We start from the raw sequence: 26,686 nt of genomic DNA, 5'->3' as shown, positions 1-26,686 counted from the left end.
GATTGAAGAAGAAAAAGCAAGAGAACAAGAGAGGAGGACTCCGGGCCAGTCACCCAGCCACACAGCCAGCCATGGAGTAAGAGTGAAAGTAAAATATACAGAAGAAAACAGAGAAACATAAAAAGTCCAGAGGGAAAAAATAGGATAATTTAAATTAAAAAAAAAAATCTGGCTACAAATAAGTCAAGCTAAGGCTAGGCATTTATAAGAAAGATTAAGCCTCTGTGTATTTGGGACCTGGATGCCAGGCCCCACAAAAAGCAAAGAGCCAAAAGAGGAAAAGAATAAAAAATAACCAACAACAATATGCTGTGACAAATTCTGGCTTAAAATTATTTGACTAACAGCCTGTGTCTCCCCATATATATGTTTGTGTGTGTGTGTGTGTGTGTGTGTGTGTGTGTGTGTGTGTGTGAATATATATTCTTTCATTCTTTCTTTTAAAGACAGAGTCTCACTATGTATCTCACTATGTATGCCTAGAACTCACTCTGCAGACCAGGCTGACCTCAAAGTCACAGAGATCTGCCTGTGTTTGCCTCCCAAATGCTGGGATTAAAGGTGAATGGCACTGAGCCTGGCAACATTTTCTTAAATTGCTAGGGATAGAGCTCAGAAGGAGAGTGTGTGTTTGGAATAAACAAGGCCAGTATATTTCCCCCATTCTGTAGGTTGTCTTGTCTGGTAGAGCTAGGAATTTAAAGAAAAAAAGTCTCATAGTCTGATGTCTGCTAGACAAGTGTACCACTGAATCATATCATAAACCAATGATTTTCTAAAATGGAAAAAAAAATGTGCACATCATAGAAAGCACTTAGAACTGTTTTAGCAAACTAGTAACACTGATAAATTGTGATCCAGTGGGGGTTAGAGAGGATTTTTATATGAGTTATTTGGGTTTTTTGTTTGTTTACTTCTTTGTTTTGGATACACATAATATCATTTTTCTAAAATGAACATGAATTATTTCTTTAATAAAATACATCACTAAGGTGCTGTTGGAGTGAGATGTAGCTCAGTGGTAAGAATTTGCCTATGCTAAATCTACCAGAACAATCGTTTTGGTTGACTTTCTGTCCATCACAGCCTCTACCGATAAAAAGTCAATTGTTCTTGCCTTCTTGGCCATCTCACAACCTTGTGCCATACCTGCTCTCTACTCTTTCTTAGCAGCTGTTGATTCTGGGCTCATCTTTAAAGCTCACTTGTTTTGGGGGGGGTCTGCTTTATTTCTCCCCCATTTGGGGGGTAGTGCACTGCCTAGAGCATGAGACAAGTGACCAAAGAGATCAATGGAATCCATGAATATTAAAGCATATAGTAGGTTTGTGTTGCATTCTCCTCTGCTTTTCTTCTCAAGCAGTGAATAGCACACATTTGTTCCTGGGCTCGGCCATGGCCGAGCCAGTCTCTATTGCCCTTTATCCCCTACCGCTAAGAGCAGTAGCCACTAAGTGTGAAAAATCAAAACAAAGCACTTTACCATCTCCCCAATGGAGAGAAAGCAGTGGAGCCCAAATAATGCTTAGTTACCAAAAGCCACGCCAGGTGGCTAATCGAAAGGGTATTGATTTTAGCTAGTAAATAGCCCTTAATATAGTTGGAGCCTGGGTTGAATATGCAGCCTGGTAATTAGCTAATAAAGCATACAAGGGCTGGAGAGGCCTGGCGCAGTGGGAAGAACAGCAGCCTGTCACCCGGGAAGCTGGCCTTGGTCAGATACCTCCTCACACCGAGGACTCAGTTATCTTCAGGAAAAACTATAAACCTATTGCAGGACGTGAGATAGAACTAAAAGCAGCTGTAAATGTTCTGCAAATATTGGGGGTGCTAGAAATGCTTCCTGAAGACAGATGTTGTAGTTTAATAATCTTAAGTGGTAAAGTTTAATAACTATTTTAGATCGTTAGGATAACGTTTAGTACCCTAGGGTAATTATTAAACAACCCTCAGTTTATTAAATCACCTGATACTCAGGCAAATCCATACAAATCCATAGCCTGATTCCTTCTAACATTATCCTCGAATAGCCCAACAATAGGCTAGTGAGGGTAGGGGATGGCGTTTATGAATTAGCTGGAAATCACTTTGAAAAAGGAAAACTCAAGAACAGAGAAGGACACAGGTTATGGTTTGAAGGCAGCAAATTAGAAGTCTGGGGAACAGCCCTTGATGTCGTAGCAAATACCTTTAATCCTAGTACTTGGAGGGAGAGGCAAGCAGATCTCTGTGAGTTCAAGGCCAGCCTGTTCTACACAGCTAATTTTAGGACAGCCAGGTCTACATAGAGAGACCCTGTCTCATAAAAACAAACACATAAAAGAAGTATTTTTAGCATCTGAATTCATATATTTGGACGGAGGTATTACTGTTGACTTTCTTTCCTTTTAGACTTGATCTGTAATTTTTCTTTTTTTTTTTTTTTTTTTGGTTTCAGTGTTTCAAGATAGGGTTTCTCTGTGTAACAGCCCTAGCTGTTCTGGAACTAGATCTGTAGACCAGGCTGGCTTTGAACTCACAGAGATCCATCTGCCTCTGCTGCCCAAGTGCTGGAACTAAAAGCATGCACCACCATGCCTGGTTGGCAATATTTTCTTAAAATGAAAAAAAAAAAAAAAAGAGGAGGAGAAGGAAGAGGAGGAAACCAAAGACATTTGCTATATATTAGCAGTATTGTTACCCAGAATAATTCAAATTTTAGGGGCAGGAAATATGGCTTAGCAGTTAAGAGCACTTGTTCTTAAGTCCAGGGGACTTGATTTCCTGCACTTACAGTGATCAGTTTAGAATCTCTTACAACTCTAGCTCCCTAGCTCCAGGAGTTGTGATGGCTTCTTCTGGCCACCTTAGGTACTTGCACTAACATGCACAACCCCCACACACATATACACTTAGCAAGAAAAAATAAATTGTAGTCCTCTAATACTGTTTTATTCAACCCACATTCACATTTACTACATTGGTCCACTTTTCCATCATCATAATAAAACAACAGAGGCAGGCTAACTTTATAAAGGAAAGAGGTTTGTTTGGATGTTTCAAGTTGAAACTCATTGTACAGACTTTGGTGAGGCCTCTCCCTAACTATGTGACATCTCCAGGATCTAGAGATGGGACTGAAAATGAAAGAAGGGGGTCACATATGGAAACAGGAAGCCAAAGAGAGTAGGAGGGATTGGGATTAGTCTTTCATAAATTCCATTTATTCAGTTAACCAGGGCCCCCAGGAGAAGGACTTTAAGACAAGAGAGTACAAAAAAAAAAAAAAAAAAAAAAAAAAAAAGTTTAATGCTGGGCAGTGGTAGGACATGCCTTTAACCCCATCACTCAGGAGGCAGAGGCAGGCAGATCTCAAGACACTCATATGAGGTCCTCACATTGAATGATTCTACTTCTCAGTCCTACAACCCAGATGACCAAGTTCACACAGACCTTCAGGGCAAAACAACATCCAAAAACAAAGCTGTCTCAATATCTTTTCCATCCACTTTTTTTTTAAGCCTGGCTTAAATAAAACCATTTTGTTATGTCCTGTAAGTTTCTCTTATGCTAGACCAGCCATCTGATACCCCCTTACTCTATGCCTTTCTGTGATGCTGTCTTGTCAGTGGGAAGGTGTCAGTTGTCTCACAGACTCAAACCGAAGGCTTAATTAATTCATGTGAAATATTAAAGCAAAACCAATTCCATGTTTTGCTTTTATGGAACCACAATCTCCTTTATACCTCTCAGCCTGGCTTCAAACTTTCTGTGTAGCCAAGGGGTAGCCTTGAATTCCTGATGCTCCCAACTCTACCTCATCAGTGCTACAATGACAGCCTTGAGCCACACACCTAAGGCCAAAACAATTCAGATGTGATTTAGGGGGCTTCAGATCATTTAGGGAGGTGTGTAATATCTGGTTGCCTTAGCTGGTCACGCCAAGTTTCATTGCAGGCTAAGGTAGTGTGGGACAGCCCTATTGAATATAGCACGCTTTCTCCTCCTCTCCCCAGTCTCTACTCCTCCTCATGTTCTTTACACTTGCTTAATAAACTGCTGTTACTTTGACTGGGAGCCATATTTCAACCTTGACTTGAAGGTGTATCACAGGTTAAGGTGGGATTGGGATGAAAGCATACACCCTGTGTGCCTGGTACATAGGTGTGCTCAGTGATTGCCCACTGAATGATCAGAGTTAGAAATGCCTGAAAGGAGGTACTATATGAGGAATCTTCCAGACAGTCAAGCTCCGAAACCACAGTGGTTTTGGGAAGCTTTGTATCCTTACCAATGTAGAGCAGACTACATGGCTTTTTTCAGCCTTTCTCTTATTTGAACTGGACAGAAATGTATAGTTCCAATGGGGAAATCAGAACACGGGAGAAGAATGAGTTTAAAATTCTGCAAAAGTCAGGACTTCTGTTAGCTGACATTACTTTTTTTTTTTTTTTTTTTTTTTTTTTTTTTTAAGAACCCTGAAGCAGACTGGGCTTTTCAGAAGCGAGTTTTGAAACAGGACATGACTTTAATGTGTGAGAAAGGAAGTGGACTGAAGATGGCCAGAGGAAAGGAAGCAGAGTTAGAGGTGAAATCCCAACAGAGCCTCAGTCAACCCTGGCGGGAAGGGGAAAGGGCAGACTCACTCTCTAACTCCTCCTCTACTCTACCGTCCATTCAGTCACAAGAGAGTTGTACAGCCCACATTGCCTGGGCTTTTGTCTAGCCCTGGGCTTTTGTCTAGGCCCAGCCGACTTGTCTGGTCCATACCTGAGAGGGGCAGTGTGGATTAAGAAATGGCAGGTAGAAAAATTAAAGATAATCAAGACAGAAACACAGGGTAGAGTCAGGAGGGCACCTGGTGAATACCAGGAACTAATCCCAGTTTACTATTCAAAGCTCTTTTATGCCCCAACCAACCGAGGGGGAGGCAAAAGACTTCCTTGTCAAGATACAAAGAACAAGCAAGCATAATTACCTTCTCAATACCAAAACTATCAAGTAACCATACCCTAAACCAAATATCCTGTTGTCAAGGCAAGGCATCCATTAGGTTACTCCTAAGGTCAACCATTCTGTTGTTTAACCTTGAAAGAGCAATAGTGGATTTGAACTCTCTGAACAAAGTCAAGATGAAGCAGAGATATTTTTATAGGTGTCAGAGTATAGTGACCAGCCTAGCAAAGGAATGTGATAGATCTCAGACCTAGGCAGATTCGGAAAGGGCTCGTTACCCAAGGGCATTAGCTGAAGCTGTGTCTAGCAGCTCAAAAAGAAATCGTGTTTGTGGGAGGATTTGGATAGTGCAGTGTGATGGTTAGTCTTGATTGTCAGCTAGATTTGGATCTAGAGATGCCTGGAGGAGTAAAGCACACTTATGAGGCTTTTTCCTGAGTCTGCGGACACATGGGAGAGCAATGGACTTGAGAATGTGGGCTGGTGGCCTGCTTGGACTTAACTCAGAGAAAAGAGAAACAGTTGGTGCACATAACCTCTGTTCTTGGGCAACCACTGCTATTACTGTTAGTGTACTTCATTGTCAACTTTTCAACATAATCTCTCTCTCTTTCTCTCTCGCACACACACACACATCATCATCATCATCATTATCATCATCATCATTATCACTATCTTCATCATTGTAAGGGAAAAGGCCTAACTAAAGAAAAAAAACACACCCTAGCAGAGCCAAAGAAACACACTTTGGCCCTGCAACCAGAACCAAAGAAATGCACCCTAACCCTGAAACCAGTGCCAAAGAAACACATTTTGCCCCTGGAATCAGAGGCAGTGAAAGAAATACATCCTGGTCCTAAAATCAGAGCCAAGAGGCTAAAAAGGACCAGTGAAAGAAACACACTTTAGACCTGAAACCCGCGCCAAATGTGACCCTAAACCTGTGTAGACAACCAACCAATCCCTGAGCACAAGACCTAGCCAGTCTGTGCTCAAGGACTGAAATCTGACCAATCCCCACTCTGGAAATCTCTCTGGAAAAATTCTGAAACCCCCCCTCAACCCCCAAGAATCCCTATATAAACCCTGTATCTGTTCAGCTTGTGGCTTTTCGGCTTTCCCAGCTGTCCTCTGCCACCCTGGCAGAGGCCGGCCACTCTCTTGGATTCTTCTCTTCCAATAAATCTCTTGAATGAGGTTTGGGTGAGACCTTTCCAGGAGCAGAGACGCAGAGACAACCCTGAGTGGAGCGGGCAAAGTGAAGTTGTTACATTCTCCTGTAGCCTGGAGCCAAACTGTAACAACTTTGCCAGGCAAAACCTCTTCTGCCACAGCAGAGCTGATACACCGGGAAAGCCTTTCCCTGAAGCAGGGCTGTAAGCTGCTATGCTTACTGTGACCTGTGGTATTCCTTGGCGTCCCATTGCCAGAATACCTTTTCATCGGAGCTATAACGCTCAGTATTCTGGCTCCTGAGTGTCAGAATCCCTGTCCATCCCATCTGAGCTGTCAAAATGCTTACAATCATCATTCTAGGGTCTCTCTAGTGTACCAGGCTTTTTCTTTTAGGTCACCAACCAGCTTCCAAATCATGACACAGAGACAACTTATTAGTTTTGAATGCTCAGCCTTAGCTAAGCCCTTTTTAACTTAAATTAACCTGTTTTCTCTTCATCTACCTTTTGCCTTGTGGCTTTTTACCATTTCGTACGTTCTGCTGTCTATTTGTCTGGCCCCAAGCATGTCTCTCCTTCTCCTGTCTTCTTTTCCTCTTCAGCCAAGATTTCTCCTCCTATTTATTCTCTCTGCCTGCCAGCCTGGCCTATCCTTTCTTGTGCCAGGCTATTGGCCGTTCAGCTTTTTATTAACCCAAGCAGGTGCCTTAGGCGGGCAAGCTGAAAGAGATGCAACACATCTTTAGATCATTAAACACACATCCTTACACTGTTAAACAAAAGCAGCATAAATAAAAGTAACACACCTTTACACAGTTAAAGTAATATTCTGCAGCATAAGCATATGCAACACATCTTTGCCTAGTTAAAATAATATTTCACAGGTTGGGGGCTTATTATCGCTTCCCTTGTTCTAAGGCTTCTAGAGTCTTAGACCAAGCTTCTCCTGGGGTCTTAGGACATCCAGAATGGCCTTGGTTGGACTATTCATCCAGCCACTCAAATTAATCTCTGTAAATATATGTGTGTATGTATGTATGTATATATGTATGTATGTTACACCTAAAATTTTGTTCTTATATCTAAATTTTAGGAATTATTAGGATATTGTTTCAGCTAAGGATTATTTAACTAATTGTAAGCATTTTAATTATACAGTAATGTTTAAAACCAAGTCTTAGTATTTTTTTTCACATATTAGAAGTTTCAACAATATAAAATAAAGTGCATTAGTCATCACAACTTTTTATAGAACTTTAGTATTACTTGGATATTTCACAGAATAGAATATTTAGAGCATTTATATGGTTGTAAGTTGTTTTGGCACTGAGTGTAAAACACCCTACTGTTTGCTGAAGCCTTCAGTTTGCCCCTGCATGATCCAGAAATCCCTATTCCTATCTTTATCTCTACCCTGTCCATTCAGAGAGTCACCAAGCAAAGGAAAGGCACCAAAAAGCCCAGTTCTACATTCTTGGCATCTACTGCAGCTTCCTCCTCCCCTGAAGTTGTCAGCTGCCCAAGTCCCCATCTGAAGTGCTCAGCTTTTGACCATACTTGGGCACAAACTCAACTTATGGGGGAAAAGTCATCACCCCTTGCCTACAACCTATAGTCTCCCTGCTTCATTTGTGGGCAGGGTTCCACCAGCCTCCATCTCTGGGACTGGAGAACTTGCCCAGGAGTTATTTTGCTTGAATAAACCTGTTGTTACACACTTTTTCAATTCAGCCTGTTGTGGTTTACAGCATTGGCAGAGAAACCTATTATTAGAGGGCAGAAGAACCTATTATCTACAAGTATCAAGGATGGACTGAATTCAGGCCTGACTCCAGAAAGATTGGCCTGAGTGCCAAAGGTAAATAAACAGAGGAAGTGGCACTAGTTTCCTGTTGGACCTGCACATGGAGGTTTAAACAACAGGAAATTATTGCTTACAGTTCTGAAGGCCAGAAGTCCAAAATGACCTGAAATCAAAGGGTTTCGGGGCCGAACACTGTGCTAAGAGGCCCTTGGAGACAGCTCGTCTTGTGTTTTGTTTTGTTTTGTTTCTTTGGCTAATGTTATTCCTTGACTTGTTCTTCTATACACTATCTTCTACTCCCCTCGCTGTGTATCATCTTATTACCTTTCAGGAAAACATGTAGCTGAGCATGGTGGAACATACGTTTAATTCCAGAACCAGGAAGGCAGAGACAGGGAGATAGTTCCAGGCTAGTCAAAGACTTCATAGTGAGACTTTTTCTTGAAACAAACAAACAAACAATAAGGAAAATAAAGACAAACAAAAACAGGCAAACTAACAAGAACCTCATGAAGACCAGTGAGAAATTTTAACGAGGAAAGTTGCCTACTGCCTAAACCTGATGATCCAAATTCAATCCCTGGCACCCATATACCAGTGGGAGGAGAGAACCTATTCCACAATGTTGATGTCTGGCCTCCACCTGTGTGTGACATGAGAGTGTAGACACACACAAACACAAGCAATAAATAAAACAAAGTTTAAAACAACACAAGTGATTATATTTATATTTAGGGCCTACACTGGCGACGATTTCTCTGTCTCAAGTATTTAAACATGTTTGCAAAGTTCTTTTGCCAACAGAAGGCCGCATGAACAGGTTCCAGAGATTAGGACACAGATTTGTTTAGTGAGATCATTTATCATCTTTCTACTACACAGTAGCTCTTGAGTCATTTATTTACTTATTTACTGTGGAGTTTCACTTTATAGCCATGCTGACCTTGAACTCAGAAGTTCCCCTGCCTTGGATGTTTAGGTGAGAGGATTATGGGTGTGTATCATTACAACCAAGTCTTTGCTTTTAGCTCTCCTTAATCTGAAGATGGAGCTTTTCACATGACACAAGGGTAGGGACAGCCAGGCACTGATGGTTCAACCTGTAGTTTCAGCACCCAAAAGGCTGAGGAAGGAGGATGACTGTGAGTTTAAGGTTAGCCTAGGCTACAGAGATTGCTTATGGAAAATATTCAGCCACAAAGACAAATGAGATATTGTGCTTTGCAGGAAAATTAATGGAAGGGAAGATCACCATATGAATCAAAATAAGCTAGACTCAAAAGACAAAAAAAAATTTCCATATTTTTCTCATACGTAGACTTTAAAAAAAAAAAAAAACAAGTAGGAGAGGCAACCATTGTTCTGCAATTTCTCTTTAATGGGTGTTACAGAGTTCTTTGAAAACTTAGCATCTGGAGGGTGGGATAGTGAGGCATTCAGGAGGCAGAGGCAGATGGATTTCTAAGTTTGAAGCCAGCCTACTCTAAAGAGAAAGTTCCAGGACAGCTAAGGCTACACAGCAAAAACCCTGTCTTAAATACCATGGAAGAGAGGAAGAAAGAGAGGAGAGGAAAGGAGAGAGAGAGAGAGAGAGAGAGAGAGAGAGAGAGAGAGAGAGAGGATCTCACCATATAGCATAGCCTGGCTATTCTGAAATTCACTATGTTAATCATGGTGGATTTGAACTAACAGAGATCTGCCTGCTTCTGCCTCCCAAACAATCTAATTTTTGAGTTAATCGTGTAAAGACATCATTCTGGATCGTTTCTAACCTATTTTTGCTCTTCAAATTAATTAAATAATCAAGTTGTTTTGTGTGCAGTACTAGGGACTAAGCCCAGGTCCTTACTCCTGCTATACAAGCAATCTAGCACTGAGTGAATACTCCAGCTCTCTTCATCTTTACAGTCAGTGATCAAGCTTATGTGAAGCCCTTATCTGCTGAGTTTTAAATGATCTCAGGTGACATAAAATCTTTCAATGCAGAACGGAAGGAATCTCCAGTTCCCAGAGCAGCTTCTTACCATAGACTCAGTTACCCACTCAGTGGGGATGACAACTGACTTGTGCTCTGAGCCCAGCTCTCCATTTCAGTGAATGCTTTACCACCCTGCTCTCTGCATGAATTTCCTGGGGCATTTCTGCTTACTCACCAGCTTCCTGGAGCTATTAGAGTAGAAGACTGTGTTCCAGGGGAAGCATGATTTGGGTTAGCTCATCAGCATTTGCAAAGGCTTGTTTTCAGTGCTGTCCTGAGACCTAGAAACAGAGCTTGAGCCTGTCCAAAGAACACATTTCCTTTCCCCACAAGGCCTCCAAACGGAAGCAACTTTCTTGGTGCCACATTATATTGGTGCTTTAAACTTTTATTTTAAGAACACTTTCCCAGATTCCTATAAAATGTGCATAAAACCACAAGTACCTATCTTAAAATATATTTAGTATTTTATTTCATCCTTTCAAGGATCATATATTTTCATTTGATTCTTGATCCTAACTCTTTGTGAATCATTGACATGGGGAGATTTTCTATTGGATATTTTAGATATCTATAACTTCACTGTTAAGAATCCATGTAACAAGTAGGTGGAGACCTTTTGGCTGAGCTCTTTGAATCTTAAGGTCTCCAAAAGATTGGCCGATTGCTGCTGAAGGAGTAAGCATTTCCCTGTATAGTACTGTTACCCTTTCAGGGCTGCTGGGACATTTTTATATTTGTAAGCAGTAAACCTGTCTTTGTTTAATTTTCAGTTAGCTTCTTGGTGTTGTCTTACACACAAGAAGTGTGTGTATTACACACAATAGGTGAGATTATAAGTGTATATGAGTTAAGATAAACAAACAATGTGTGCAAGTGAGATGAGAACAAACAGAGTCTCAGGATAGAAGGCCTTCACAGGATGCTCAACCAAGAATCAGAATGATGGCTAGGGAGTTGGATGAGTCCAGGTAGGTCCTTGCTACTCAACATGAATTGGTCCTCCAGAACCCATGGAAAGGTGGAAGGACAACGTGCTCCATAAAGTTGTCCTCTGACACCACACACATGGTATAGTGGTATAGTATACACACCCCATTTTACACACACACACACACACACACACACACACAGACACTACCGTCACTGCCCTCACTACCAACAACACCAATAGTAATAATAATAATAATAATAATAATAATAATAAAGAATCAAAATGACTGCAGTTTGGCACTGTTCCCAAGTCTTCAAAGTCCAATACCCACTGACTTCTCTGGTGCTTTTTTACACATATTACCACACTCAGTCCTGCTTTGACTACTTGTTCATTGGGTTGTGTTGGCATGTTACCTATAGTCTACTCATTTGTCACAACTAAACCAAACTAAACCAAAAAGATTCACAAAGTTAACCCAAAATGTAAAAGATTATTTGCTGGGTGTAGTGGTGCCCACATTTAACCCAGGATTAGAGAGTCAAGCATATCTCTGAGTTCAAAGCCAGCTTGGCCTACAAAGTGAGTTCTAGGCTAACCAGGGCTATGTCCTGAGAAACTGTTTCAGAAAACAAAACAAAGGGAAAAATTACCTGTAAGGCTAGGGTTATAGCTTACTGGCAAAGCACTTGTTACACAAGCATAATGCTCTAGGTTCTATCCTCAGTACTGGCAATAATAATAATAATAATAATAATAATAATAATAATAATAATAATAATAACTATAGGAACGATAATAAATAAACAAAAGTAAAGCTTATATACATTTTGCTAAAGAGTAGTGACTGGTAAAAAGTAGATAGCACATGACTGGTTCCTATTAAAATCTCTCACTGATGAGGACACCAGGTTACAGGACCAGACCATGGGTGAAGACCTTGCACTAAGGCGTATCAGTGGCTGATACAATGTTCTAATACTCTTTTTCACTCTTATTTCTGTTTAGCTAATAATGCTTTTTCAAGGAAGTTATTTAAGTTTACTTCTATGTCTTGGTTTCTCACTTGTAAAACAAAAAGTAACATTTATGGTTCTTTCTACTTCTAATATTACATACATTTTATTGTGAGCTTTGCTGAACAGTGACCACACTTGGTAAGGGGGAAATCTGTACAAGAGCTAATGTAGCTAGCTGTACACAGTCATGCTGTGGATGTCCTGGGTTCAGGAATGTTACAAACAAGCAAACAAACACACAAAGTTTATGGAAGAGTCATCTGGAAAACTGAGGGGAAGCCTGAGTAAGTTTCAACAGGTTTGTTTGCTTTCAGTTAACTTTAAAAAAAAAAAAAAATCATTATTTCTGGAGGTCACACAGCCACCCAACACTAACGACTCTTAGAGCATGCTGGACTGGGATAGTAGCTGTTGTCTGAGGTAGGGAGCAGGAGTGCAAAGCTGCTTTTGTTGCAATCACTAGGTCTTCACTTGCCTGTGAAAGTGTCTGGTGGGTGACTGAAAGTGTTAAGTCGCTTTTCTTGTTACTTGTGGCAAAATATGTGACAACAGTCACTTCAGGAAGGAAGGGTAGTGGGGAGGCAGAGATGTGGAGAAGCTCTAGCTGTGACCCTAGGAGCTAAGTGGGGCAGCTGTCCAGGCAGGAAGCTGAGTGAGCAGTGCTGGTACTGAGCATGCTAAGCTTGTAGGCAGCTGCTGCTGCTGGACGGCAGCCCTAGCTAGCTCTCTTGTACTTTTGAGGAGTCTGGCTGAGCCACTGGGGCTGGCCTTTTATTCTCTTTGAGCTCAGGCAGGCCTTGAACTAGTGCTCTTCTGTAAGATCCTGCATGGACCCTTGAGGCACCTTGAGCAAGCCTGAAGCTGTTGGCTGGAATTCCTTGCCCCAAAGCTGTTGTTGGTACTCTTCCCATTTTGATAACACACACCTTGTGACAACACACCTCATGGGGAGGAGCTAAGCCTAAAATTCCACTGTAATTTTCCACTGTACTGTAAGTCAGTATTTAAGCCCGGTCCATCCCCTCAATAAAGGGCATTCTGCATTTGGCATTCCGACATTGCCATTGAACAAATGCCCTGCTGTCTTGTCTCTTTATTTCAATCTCTAGGCATTCTCCCGATTGTGGAACAGATCGTAGCGTGGGCGCTACAGCTTCCTCCTTCAGCCTTCCAAGTATTACTGGCTTGTGCCTGATTTCTTAGGAGTACAAGGAAAGTTAGGTGGCACCAACTTTTTTTTGACACTGACAATCAATAAGTCAGAAGACAAAGCAGCTTTCGAAATGCATCGTCATGCTTTTGATGCCAAGGAGAAATACTTCAGATTTTTGTCTTCCGAAGATATTGGTCTTCATGACTTCCTCTGCTGTAATAACTACTTCATGTTTGTACATTTGGCAATGATCAGTGCTTCTTTCTCAACCCCCACTCTGTACCCCATCCCTAAATTTGCTTTTTTTTTTTTTTTTAAAAAAAAAAATTGTTTTGTTTGAATTCTGTGACAAAAGTATCAGTAGCAAGTGTCTGATGTGAAGGAAATTGTTTATTACTGTTGCTTTTAGTGATGTATAATTGTGTGTGTCTACTTGTGGCTATGCACACATGAAGGCAGAGGTTCTTAGAGGCCAGAGATGTTGAATTCCTTGGAGCTGGAGTTATAGTGGGTTGTGAGCCATCATGTGTGTGCTGGGAATTAAGCCATGGTCCTCCAGAAAAACAGTAAACATTCTTAACCCCCTAAGCCATCTCTCAAGCATCTTTTTTTTAAAATTTAATTTAATTTTTTTTATTTTACATATCGATCCTAGTTGCCCCTCCCTTCCTCCCTCCTTCCCTCTTTCCCCCCTCACATGCACCTTCCCCTCCCATCCCCCCCCCACTCCACATGTAGGGTGATGCCATCCAGGAGTGGTCATCTAAATCTGTCAAGTCATTTGAAGTAGGGACTAGGACATCTCTCCTGTCTCTAGGTTAAGGGAGTATCGCTCCATGGGGGATGTGCCCGCAAGGTCCTTTTGTGCACCAGGAATACATCCTGGTTCTACTGTCTGAGGTCCCTTAGACTGCTCAGGCCTTCTAGCTGAGACCCATGTTCAAGGGGTCTGGGTTAGTCCCATGCTGGATTTCCAGATACCAGTCTGGGAGCCCGTTAGCTCCTCCTTGTTCAGGTAAGCTGTCTCTATGTGTTTCTGCAGTGTAGTCTTTTCCTCCCTCTCTGCATCTGGATTCTAGTTCTGCTCAGTGTTTAGTAGTGGGTGTTTGCTTGTTTCCAACAGGTACTAGACAAGGGCTCCATGATGGTGAATAAGTTAGTTGTTGATCTCATTATCAGGGAAGGGCATTTATGGTAGCCTTTCCACTGTTGCTCAAATTGTTAGTTGGAGTCAATCTTGTAGGTCTCTGGACATCTCTCTCTCTCTCTCCCTCTCTCTCTCTTTTCTGTCTTCTATTCCTCCCTGACTCAATCTTCCTAGTCCCACGTGCTTTCCTCTCCTCCCTTTCTCTTTCTCCCAGTTCCCTCTCCACACACTGCCCCCTCCCCACTCCCCATCCCCATGTGCTCTGGAGAACTTGTCCTTTCCACTCTTCTGTGAGGGACCTTATATGAATCTCTTAGAGTCTACTTTGTATCCTAGTTCCTCTGGTGGTGTGAATTATAGTCTGGTGATCCTTTTCTGGAGCATCTTTTTAAGTTTTTAAGCAAATTTTAAAATAAAAATGACTTCTGTAAGTTTATTGTAAAAATTAATTCCAAAGGGCTATTCTGGTTTAAACTAGTGAGTGTCCTCTTACTCCTTGTACAGCTATTTTCATTATGATAAGAACTTGCTGAGACATTTGGGAAGTTGTGCTCCTGCCAGATATTCCTATCCCCAAGACAATTCTTCCAGTGCATTTTTCATCATAATAAAAGCAAGACACCTGGGCAGAAGAAGGAAGGTTGAACAAATGTTGAATCTCATACTCACAGCAGACTCAAAACGTGTTTAAAACATTACACGTTAGACTGAGAAGGGACATATGCCTTTTAATATTTTAATCCTCTTAGAAATATTCGATGGAGATGGGTATGGTGGCACATGCCTTTCATCTCAGAGGCAGGGGCAGTAAGATCCCTGTGAGTTTGAGGCCAGCATGGACTACATAATGACATCCAGGACAGCCAGAACTGTAGAGAGATCCAGTCTCAAAAACAAACAAACAAACAAACAAACACTGATAAAGACCTTTTGATTTTATAAGTTTCTGTGAGATTTTAAGATAGTTATCCTAAACCTGGACGTTTTGAAATTATCTGGTATTTGGTTAAAAAATGGCACCTCCCCCACTTTATTATCAGATAAGTCTCACTGTGGCTCTTACTGTCCAGGAACTTGCTAAGTAGACCACACTGATCTTGAACTCACAGCCTTCCTCTATCTCTACCTGCATAGCACTGGAATCAAAGCTGGTTGGACAGTTTTGATTTTTTTTTTTTCATGTTCTAAGTTGTGGCCTGAACTGTTAAAAGCAAGCAATGGTTTTAACTCGTGAAAATATCTGCTGTAGAAAATTTCCTTTTGAAATTTTATTCAAAACCTGTTTTAGATGAGATGTGATATGCATATGTAGAATGCTGAAATGTAGAAAGATGAAAAGTAGTTTAGACAAAGAGAACTCAATAAAATGTGGGCTTCTCAGTGTTCCTTCCTGGCTCTTTCCCCTGCTCTTACCCACACCCATCTTTTTCCCTTTGGGCTCTTGGAATCCAACTAGGTGCTTGCTATTCTGATCCTTAGCATTTTGAGGCTTATGTTTGTCAAGTGCAATGCCCCCCTTTCTCATCTGAGTTAGGCCAAAGGGTCTGAGGGGTGCTCATCGATTTCTTGTGGGAGCAGAATTCTTAGAGTAGTTAGTTAACAAGGAAGTGAGGACTTGAAGACATAGTAGGGCCTGAAATAAACTGTTCATCTAAACATTGATGTTAAGTTAACAAACATTTAAATATCTGTTATAGGCATCATGGTACAAAAGTGAATGATAGCTTCCATTTCCAGGAAACGAACTCTTCTCTAGGTGAATTTGTGGGAAGAGAAGCAGCATGGGAAGAGCCTGATTCCAACCTAGTTCTTCGCGGAGAAACACATAGAACCCTAGGGTTCTCAAAAAAGAATAACGTAGAATTGAGCGATTGAACGTTGGTTCTCAATCCTTGGAGTGAATCCAGATTTCCAGAAGGATTGAGTGGGGCAGGAGCTCAGTCTCAGGTAGTCTCCAGGGCAGACAATTTGTATGTCTGTCAAGTTCTCTGATGATACTGTACCGAGGCATCATAGCTGAACTGTGAAAGGCATTTTTTTTAAATGCTAAGGATTTCCAGGCTCCAACTCCAAAATCATTTAGTGGTATAGGGATGGCAGCTTGGCATTTGATAGTTCTTAAATTTTAATGTGTCCAGGGTGGTGGGCTCTTGGAAGTTACTGAGTCTGTGACCCCACAAATTTCTTTGAGTTAACAGTAGGAATTATGTAGTGTTTAAGAATACTAAATATAGGCCGGGTGGTGGTGGCCCATGGCTTTAATCCCAGCACTCGGTAAGTAGAGGCAGGTGGATTTCCAGGCTAGCCTGGTCTACAGAGTGAGTTCCAGGACAGCCTGGGCTACAGAACGAAACCCTCTCTCTCCTTTAGTAATTGATTACTAAACACTGCTACAATTTCCTTAAAACTAATTTTGCTGCTTTATTTGAGGAGCTTTTTGGTTCAGTTCCTGAATATTCTCCAGCACCACGGTGGGAGGACTTAAGGCTTTAACAAACTGAGGTCTTTTGGAACCCAAACTAAGCCCTCTTGGGGTACCCTTGGGTTCCCCTAACCCTTGCAGTTGCAACAAGTGAGCTGGGCATGCTCAGTGGGCAGGGTTGGGTTGGGAGGGGGTGCAAGAGGGAAGCCTGTGGCTCTGCAGCCAGGGCTCTCCACCTTCCCCCACCTGTATGAGGCTTGGGCCCTGCTGGGTCAGTGCTCAGCATCCCCGTCCTTGCTGACTGAGGTCACCGCGCTAACATTCAGGCCTGGGGTCTAGTGGCCTGGAGCGCCCGCAAAACGCGCTGGGGTAGCCGGGCCGAGAGCTGCAGGCCAAGTCTCCAGGGTCCCCGACTCTCAGACGCCTTTCTAGGCCCAGGAAAGCCTGACGACTGGGAGGCACAGTGGGGGTGGGGCGCGACGCTGGATCGGGGGGACGCGTGACGCGTGGTCAGGTAAGGCAGTCCTGGCGGGCAGCAGGCGGGCGAGCGTCCTCCCCCCGGGCAGATGGCGGGGGTGGCCCGCATGGGGAGGGACAGGAACCCGACACCCCGCCGGTTTCCCCGGCCTAGCTCTGCCCTCTCGTCTTGCAGCTGGGGAGGAGTGGCGGGGTATGGAGTCCCTCTTCTCCAGGGATCCTGCAGGACAGATCGCCCACCCGGGCCAGGGCCAGGTCTTATCCCCGCGAGGCCCAGAGCGCGGGTCTGCAGCCGCCTTTCCCTGCCCGCGGCTCGCACAGCGGCTGCACTTCCGCATTTCCCCGCCGGGCCGAGGAGCCTGGGCGGCGGTGTCGCGGTGCACGCGGTGGCGGAGCCGCGGGGTCATCCCCCGAGGAGGCGGAGGCGCACGAGGGGAGGAGGAAGTAGCTGGGAGGGGCGTCGGCGGGCGGGTCGGGTTACCGTGGCCCCGCCTGACCCGGTGACATCCCGGTGCGCTCGCCGCGAGCCCAGGGCCACTCTGGTTCTCGGCAAGGCCGTCTCTACTGTGGCTGGAGATCCTGGCGCCCCTGCCTGCTGTCCCCTCGCGCGTGAGGACTGATTTCAGGTGTGTGCGTCCTGGTGACCTGCTCCTGCGTCGGGGCTTCTAGGGGAAGTGGTCCCTCTGAGCTCTCTGCTCTGTGGGGCTGAGGTGTGACGGAGGTGGAGGTGGTGGTGGCGGGAAACTGGGGGAAACTTGAGAATTTGTCTCACCAACGGAATCGGAGCATAGTTCTCATTCAGGGCTAGATGAGGCTGGAATACATTTGTAATACACTTTACCTAGCAACAGGCAGGGAATATGCACATCGATGAAACTTGGGGCAAACTTTTAACTTGTGAATGTGGCTAGCCTGGTGAGGAGGACTGCTGTTTCCTTCTGTGGTGAGGGTCGGAGACCCTTCTGGAAGAGGGAGGACTTATTTGAGAAACGTAGTTGCCAGGGTGTGCCTGGCCTAGGAGGAAACGCAAAGTGTACACCAGCAACAACCTTGATTTTCCACAAAGCAACTGTTTCCAGGTAAAGAAAGTTTGCTGAGTGCTGTGACTGTAGGGGTCTTAGCAGATGGTGGTCCCTCCTTTACCCAGTGTGTAGATAACCTTACCCTGAAACAGCCTTCCTCAACCAACACAAGTTCTCTCAAAATCTCAGTGACAGGGTCATCCAAGTGACACAAAGCGTAAATTTCCCAGGAGGTTGCTACAGAAACAGCCAGCAGCTACATTTGCCAACTTAGGTGAGAGAAGGAAGTTGGTGAATTAAGTCATTGCTTAAAACAAAACTTTGTATTTTGCATATATGCCAAAGTTCAGAGCCTTGGGGTTTCTTTTGAAAGTGGAAAGAACTGGGAAAGGCATGCTCTTAGATCAGGGACTTCTCAGTAGCTATTGATCAGCATATGAAACCTGGGTGCCGTTGCCCAATGGTTAGCATGTGCTGTCTCTGGAGCCTTAATGGTGAGTGTGTTGAAACCTCCCCATGATTCTCATAAGGACATTAGTCAAATGACCACACTTCCTTTATCTTATCCATTTAATCTTTCACCCCGGTGAATAATGGACAAGAGATAGAATTTGAGATGAGATAAAATTGTTATAACTCTGCAGTCTGAGAGCTCACATAATTATTTTATAAAGTCATCTGAGGCAGCAGGGGAAGGCAACTGCATGGTTCTCTATTAGTTTGCAATGACTGTTGTGCCTTCCTTCTTAGTTCTTGTAACTTATACCATTTAGAGGCAATCAAAAAGATTTGGTGATCACTTCGGAGAAATCATGTTGGCAAATTGATATGCTTCTTACATTATCCTGTGTGGTTATTTATATCCTGTCCACCTCCAGGATGTAAGTTTGACTTGGGTATGGTGTGTCTTAACAGTTTTGAGATCTCTAGGACCTGGAATGGCAACTGGCTTCTAATAAGATTCCACAAATGCTTTCTCAAGCAGTGGTTAAACTGGAACAATGTATCTCAATCTAAGAAACAGAAGGCTTTGCTTTAGGGAACATCTTCAAACTGGCTAAATCTCACAGACAAAATATGGGTAATAACATAACCCCATAACAGGTCTGCAGTCACTAGGAATATGCCCCCAGAGGCAATCAATTCTAAAATGTTAGTGTCCTTCCTCCTACTTTGTTTTTATATATAAAAAAAGCAAACTTTGGGGAAGGAATACAGCTAGGCAAGTAATTTAGTTCTCATATGTTCAGCATGAGTTATCCAGAGTCTTCTCCCTTTAGTTGGGGCAGTAGGAAGAGAGCTAGTGGCAGCTGTGGTTATTAGTAGAGGGAACAATTTCCAAACCATTATCTAATTTCTTTTCTTTAGTTTTGGAACTTGTTGATGTTTTCTGAAACTTGATTCTTTCTGTTTAATACCTGGACTCCAAGGGCTACTCCAAGTGCAGAAACAATATTTAAGAATGCACCAGAAATGACAGATGTTGCATTTGGCTTCTTAAAGGAAGTTTTGTGTTGTGTGCAGGATTATGTAGCAATACATATTAGTTAAAGCCAAGTTACTGTTAGCTGCTTTTGATACATGTATAGAGTTTGTTTAGTGGGATAAAACAGGCATTCAGGTACTACCCAACATCATTTTCCTTGGCTACATATCTAACTATGGTCCCACAAAAATCTTGCCTACTCAGGAGGAAGCCATCTAAGTAATGTTTCTCAGAATGATAGGATACCTAATGAGAAATTTCTCAGAAGTTGTACCTGACCCTACAGATGATTGTAGATGTCTCAACTCTTTGGAGACAAGTTGGGGTTGAAGAGAGTATCATTGATAATAGGCTTAATACTGCCTAACCACAAAAAAGATGATTGTCATTTTAGGAAATAGGATTGGTCCAGACTTAAGTCTGGACTTTAGTCATGGGAATTCCCTGCTTCAGCCTCTCAAATACTAGCTTTATCCACATATTTTGAAATGTGAATATAGGAGCTGGGTGTGGTGGTACACATATATAATGCCACCACTCAAGAGACTGGAGTTCAAGGCAACCTTTCTTAAAACAAAGCAAGAAAAGAAGAAGCACAAATTCTCCCTGTTTCTGACCCAGGAAGTTCTAAGTTTGTTTTAAGTTTCTAGTTCTAAGATCCTTGGAATTTCTGGACTGAGTACACTTTTGTGCATTCATGAGATTACTAATGAGTTAGTAGATAGCTTCAGGGATGGGAGCTAGACGCCTCTGTAAATAGCTTCAGGGGTGGGAGCTGGGCGCGGAGAGATATTGCAGTTGAAATCAGGGTAAAGACTTCTGTCCCACCTTGCCTTCTGGGGAGGAGAAAGAGGCTAGAGATAATCATGAATAGTCAGTGATCTGACCGCCCTAACTACATGTGAAGGGTGGGATGACTTAAGAGGGAGGGAAACTTCCTTGACCCTGTTCCCATGCTGCATTGTGTACTTCACTCCCTGTTCATCTGTCTGTGTGTGTGTGTCCGTCTGTCCATCTGTCTTTTCGTTCGTCCGTCCATCCATTCATCTATTTTTTTTTTTTTTTTTAGATGAGACTACTGTAGCCTTGGCTGGCTTAGAACTTGCTATATAGGTCATGTTGGTCTAGAATTTACAGAGATCAGCCTGCCTCTGCTTGGATCAAAGGGATGCAATTCCACACCCAGCTCATTTTCCTTCTTTATACTGTCTTTACAATAAGCTTCTTATAAATTAATTTCATAGAATCTGAGTTATTATAACCTGTTACTAAACCTGAGAAGGGTTGGGGATCCTAGATTGGTAGACAAGTTGGCAGATGTGTTTGTAACCTGGGAAACCAAATTGTGTGACCATTGTCTGAAGTGCCTTTGTGAGTGTGTGTGTGTGTGTGTGTGTGTGTAGGGGGCAGTTTGTGGAACTGAACCCTTAATCTATGAGGGCTGTGCTGTGCAGGCAGTTAATCATAATTTGAGTTAATTTATGGGATTTGTTAGTTGGTATATTCATAAAAAAAGTTCACACTTGGTGTCAAAAGTGCTGTGAGTACAGGGGCAGTGTTCTTGTCCATCTGGAATAACAAGTTTACATTATTTGGAGCATCTTTTAGTTATTCATTTATTTCTGAATACTGAGATACTGATCTTTTGAGCAGTTGACTTTAGACTTTAGAGATGTCTTGTGAGGACTATGCATATAATTTTATGACCCTCAGGAAAGGAAGACCCCAAAACTGTACCAGAGAGGGCAGTTTCTGCAAATGAGATTTGTGGAAGCTGGAGCTGTCAGACAAGATTGCTTCTGCATAAGGCTTGGAGACTTGTGCATTACAAGTGGGAATTATTCCCTTGTACTTGCTAGTGGTCACTAGGGCCAAGTGGAAGTTGTAGCTTCTTATATTCATGCGAGGAGGGAAAGTTATGCTGTTATGTTTTTTGCTGTTATATGTCCACACAACCGGTAAGCTTCTAAATGCATTTCAAAGTGACAGAAACAATAGAGTACCGGCTTCTCAACAGTCCTTTTCCTTTGATTTAAATCAAGTAAATAAAGGATGTTATGCTTCATTGTAGTAAAGTCAGAAGTGCTTTTGATCATGACCCTCTTTGCTCCACCCTTCCTGGGGTTCTCCTGCTCTGTGGGATCAAGTCTAAGCATTTGTCTGGGAGTTAGGAAACATCCAGTTTTGCTCCTGTATTCTGCCTGCCTCGTTGGGTTCTGACTAAGTGGGAGGAACTAGAATTCTTTAAACCTACCTTATTTCTACAGCTGCTTCTTGCCAGTGTTGTTGCTGTTCTTCTTTCCTTTTTCCTTTTTTTTTTTTTTAAACACAGGGTTTCTCTTTGTAGTCCTAGCTGTCCAGGAACTCACTCTGTAGATCAGGCTGGTCTTAAACTCACAGAGATTGGCCTGCCTCTGCCTCCCAAGCACTAGGATTTAAGGTGAGTGCCACTACCGCCTGGATCAAGTGTATATTCTAAGCTTTATTTTTATGGCTCCACTTTCTCCCTACACATTCGGCAGTTTCTAGGATATTTGGGAATTGTCAATTGCATCAATCAAACTGATATTCTAAAAGCAATCCCTCAAGAAAATTTCTGGAAGATTCTATAAACCAGGAGGTCACATGATACCTCTCTGTCAGGGCTACCTAGGCTCAAGGCTCCATCACATCACTGATTGCCCTCTTCCCAGCTAACACATTTCGGTGGGTTGTTTCGGAGTTTGGGAAGGGAATGGGAGATTTGCATAGTTCAAGGCCAGCCTGAGCTACTTAGTGAAACCCTGTTTCAAAAAAAATTAAAACAAGCAGGGAGGTAGCCCACACCAGTACTTGAGGTAAAAGGAAGTAGTCTAAGTAGTTACATAGTGAGTTCCAGAATAGCTAGGACTATGGAGAGAACCTGTTTCAATACAAAACAAGAAACCAAAACCAACCAAATGAAAACAAACAGACAAAAAGCCACATCAAATAACAAAAACTAAAAACCGCCCAAGAATCTGGCTAATTTTAATGAGGTAATTGATAAAAAAGTGTGTCATCATCATGGAATAAAGTTTTAAGTTATTTTTGTTTTTATTCATGTGTTTGAAGTGTATGCCCTATATTATATGTTCGGGTGTCCCTGGGGACCAGAAAAGGGCATGGAGCCTCTGGAGCTGGAGTTACAGCCATGGAGCATGGGTGCGGGAAACCCCACTTGGGGTCTCTCTGCAAGCGCAGTGCTTTAAATTGCTGAACCTTCCTTCCAGCCTCCAAGTTTTCTAAGAAGGACCATTTATGTAGGTTGGGTTGAAGGTGACTGAAGGGAAGCTTTTGCTTTTGAACATCCCTGACCTCACCTTTGAGTGCCTTTGGCCAGTCTCTGCACCTTGCAGTTTCCATTCTATTCAGCGGGGTAGCTTAGACTCTGGGGTTTGAAGCCTGCAGAAAACATAAAGTGGTTATTACTCTTGTCCTGTCTTTGAGGAAGCCAGTCTTGCCCATGGTTCTGTTTACCTCTGGACCCCAGCCTGACTTTTCCTTATTGGGTGCTCTTAGAGATTCTTTCTCTAGCCTTTCTGGGTATGGCTTTTCCTTCCAGGCAAAGCTGTATGCCCTGCTGCTTCCTCTGGGCCTATACTCATAGGTCTCATCTTTTTCTTTTTTTAATTTAAATTTTTATTTTATGCGCACTGGTGTTTTGCCTACTTGTATGTCTGTATGAGGGTGGTGGATTCCCTGGAACTGGAGTTATAGTTGTGAGCTACCATATGGGTGCTGGGAATTGAACCCAGGTCCTCTGGAAGAGCAGCCAGTGCTCTTAACCATTGGGGCATCCCTCCTGTCTCCACAGGGCTCATCCTAAATATATTTCTATTAACCCCTACCTGCATTACAATTCACCATTAAGTATCTGAGATACATTATGTTGTATACCACTGCTGCCAGAATCAGAGAATTTGAAATTAAAGGAATGTAGAGATTTTGCTCAGCTGTAACCTTTACTATTAATAAAGGTAATTTGGGAGGTTGAGAGGATTACTGTGGGTTCCAGGTCAGCCCAGGCAACCAACCACCATGAGACCCTTCCTCAACCTTCAGCCCCCATAACACATTTTTACTGGGCAACTCCTGTTTCCCAGGCACTGTGTTGAGCACTCTGTATCCTGTTGTACTGATGATCAATGGAGATCAGAGAAATTCAGTTACTCATTCAAAGCCACACAGCGTCTTTCTGGTTCTGCAGAGACTTCTAGAAATCTTTGTGAAGAAACTTATGAAGAGATGATCCTATTCCCATTTGTTCCCTTGTCCCTCCCCCCCTTTGCCCTTCTTGTTTTCTTTTTTCTTTTTTTGAGACAGGGTTTGTCTGTGTAGCTTTGGAGCCTTTTTCTTTTTTGAGATAGTAATGTGGTTCAGGCTGGGCTTTATCACTGTTTGGCCCAAGCTAGACTTGAACTCTTGGCTTTCCTGTCTCAGCCTCTTTTTTGAGTGCTGAGATCACAGGCATGCATATGGCTAGCTGTCTATTCCTATTATATCATCGTCATCATCATCATCATTATTATTTTAGTTTTTGGTTAAGGTGTTTCCTGATATGAATTCATGCTCCTCACTCCTTTGAACTTCGCCTTTTAGCACATACACTTGCTAACACTTCACCAGGTGACTCACTTGATTGTTAGCCTCTTTCTCCATTTCTTTGCTTTATTTTCTGAAGACACAGTCTCCATCTGTAAATTGTTGTGGCCTTGAATTTACCATTCTCTCACCTCTATATCCATTTCTTGCTACAGCTTTCCTAAACTTGCAAGCATCATCTTTGGACCTTCCAATCCATCCATGCATTTCTTTTGCAATAGATGATTGTTAGTGGTTAGAACAGACTAAACTGCTGTAACAGAGAGATCTGAAAATAGACCCAGCCTCAAGTACACATTCATTTCTTTCTCATATGTTGTTTTGGTTTGCATGTGGCTTTCTTTCCTTGGTCCAGGCAACATGGGTCCTTCTGTTTGTGGCATAGTTAGTTCTTCCTTCCAGCTAGTGGAAAATGAAAGGGAAGAAACATTTCTACCTTCTCAACATGTAGTCTTGAATGGAATGTGTGGGTTCCACTCACATTGGCTTGGTTGGAAATCCACTACAGAGTCTTACTTGCCTTCAGGAAGATTGCCAGAAGGGCAGTGTCGGCATCTTTAATTCCAGCTCAGGAGACAGAGGCAGGTGGACTTATGTGAGTTTGAGGCCAGCCTGGTCTACAGAGTGAGATCCAGGACAGCCAGGGCTACACACAGGAGGTGTCTTTCTCTGTTTTTTCCCCAACTCGACCTTCCTGATTCATGTTTGTTCTCTTCTTCCCTCTTTTCTCCTCCCCCTCCCCCCTTTCCAATTTATTTAGGAGATCTTGTCCCTTTCCCCTTCTGGAGAGTCCATGTATGTCTCTCTTAGGGTCCTCCTTGTTTCTTAGCTTCTCTCGGGCTGTGGATTGTAGGTTGGTGATTCTTTTCTCTGTATCTAATATCCATATATGAGTGAGTACACACCATGTTTGTCTTTTTGTGTCTGGGTTACCTCACTCATGATGGTTTCACTTGCCTGAGAATTTCAAGATGGCATTGTCACCCCCCCTACCCCCCCCCCCCCCACCCCGTAGTACTCCATTGTGTAAATGTACAACATTTTCTTTATCCATTCTTCAGTTGAGAGGCATCTAGGCTTCTTCCAGGTTCTGGCTATTACAAATAATGCTTCTATGAACATATTGAACAGATGTCCTTGTGGTATGAATGTGCATTCTTTGGGTATATGCCTAAGAGAGGACTTGCTGGATCTTGAGGTAGACTGGGGAGTAAGGTTTTTAAATGATGCCTTTTTCACAGGCATTTTAAGTGATGCCTGTTTTATACCAGGAAGACATAGATAGCATGTCAATTGTCAATATTTTCTTCTCCATCTCTTCTTGTACTGAAACAAGGTATTCATCAACTTCCAACTTACAGTCAGTCACCCAAGTTCATACTTTTCCTATTATTATTATTATTATTATTATTACTGTGATAAGATGCTTCCTCTGTAGACCAGGCTGTCCTTGAACTCAGAGATCCACTTGCTTCAGCCTCTTGAATTCTTAGATTAAAAACATGTGCTTCCTTTAGTTACTTTGTGAAAATTCTCTCTGCTCACATTAAATTTTTATTATTAATTAAAAGAGTATTAGGAGTAGTAGTGCACAACTTTAATCTGGTACTCAGGAGGCAGAGGCAGGTGGATCTCTGTGAGTTTAAGTGTAGCCTTGGTCTACATAATGAGTTTTAGGGCAGCCAGAACTATATAGTGAGACCCTGTCTCTAAGGAAACAACAGAAATTATTATTATTTTTTTGCGATTATTTTTTGTAAGATGAGTTTGCTGAGTAGCTCAGATTAGCCTCAGCTTAAATTGTCCTGCTTTAGCCTCTGAAGGCTAGGGGTTATGGACATGTACAATCATATAGGACAGTTCATTTGCATCGTAAATATTTATAAGAAGGCCCCAACTTCCCAACACAAACAAGCCCAAACCCAAACTGTGCTGTTACCCATACTCTAGCCACTTGCTCACTTCCTGAGCATGTGAAAGTATACTTTCTGGTTTCACTTACTTTCCTGCCTTCCATGCTATAATTTTTGGAGACCTGGGTCGGATCTCTGATGAATCTATTTCCATCAGGTTTACTGGGGTCCAGAATGGCAAACCAGTGAGTTTTTGTTTTTTATTTTTGAAACTTCTATATTCTGTTCAGTCCCTCCTGATGAAACTGAATTTGCCAGGTTGCTGTGACAGCTTGCTTCCCTTTGGAGTCCTCCTTACAGCTGTCTGTAGGTTCTTTCCCAGCCTTATTCATAGTTCACTGGCTTTTCTCTGCAGTTGCTTAAATCACCTGATTTATCCCTACTCTGGATTTCGGTGATTTTTAGATTAGCAACTCCAGCCACACCTCTGGGGAACTGGGAGCTCACATCAGTGGCTACTCCTTTATTGATGTATGTCCTGTAGTCATAGCAAGGCCATCCTTCCTTCTGTGAGCTGTTTCTCTACTCTCTGAGGAGCAGCATGGTCTTTCTCTTACTGTCTGTATGGTCTATTCATTAAATTTATCAGCCTGATGTG

General features: G+C 42.6%; 1 protein-coding gene across 1 annotated transcript in view; it reads left to right on the top strand.

Moving 5' to 3' along the window:
* The first annotated feature begins 17,481 nt into the window (after positions 1 to 17,481).
* Gpd2 (glycerol-3-phosphate dehydrogenase 2) overlaps positions 17,482 to 26,686 on the top strand; it is a 128,928-nt gene continuing 119,723 nt past the window's right edge. Inside the window, exon 1 of the mRNA XM_051184669.1 lies at positions 17,482 to 17,670. The gene's annotated coding sequence lies outside the window, so the exon portion shown is untranslated. The remainder of the gene's footprint in view (positions 17,671 to 26,686) is intronic.

Source organism: Phodopus roborovskii, unplaced genomic scaffold (genome assembly GCF_943737965.1).
Source record: "Phodopus roborovskii unplaced genomic scaffold, PHOROB, whole genome shotgun sequence".
In the NCBI taxonomy this organism is placed as follows: domain Eukaryota; kingdom Metazoa; phylum Chordata; class Mammalia; order Rodentia; family Cricetidae; genus Phodopus; species Phodopus roborovskii.
Note: the sequence above shows the minus strand (reverse complement) of the source record. Positions and strands in the feature narration are given on the sequence as shown.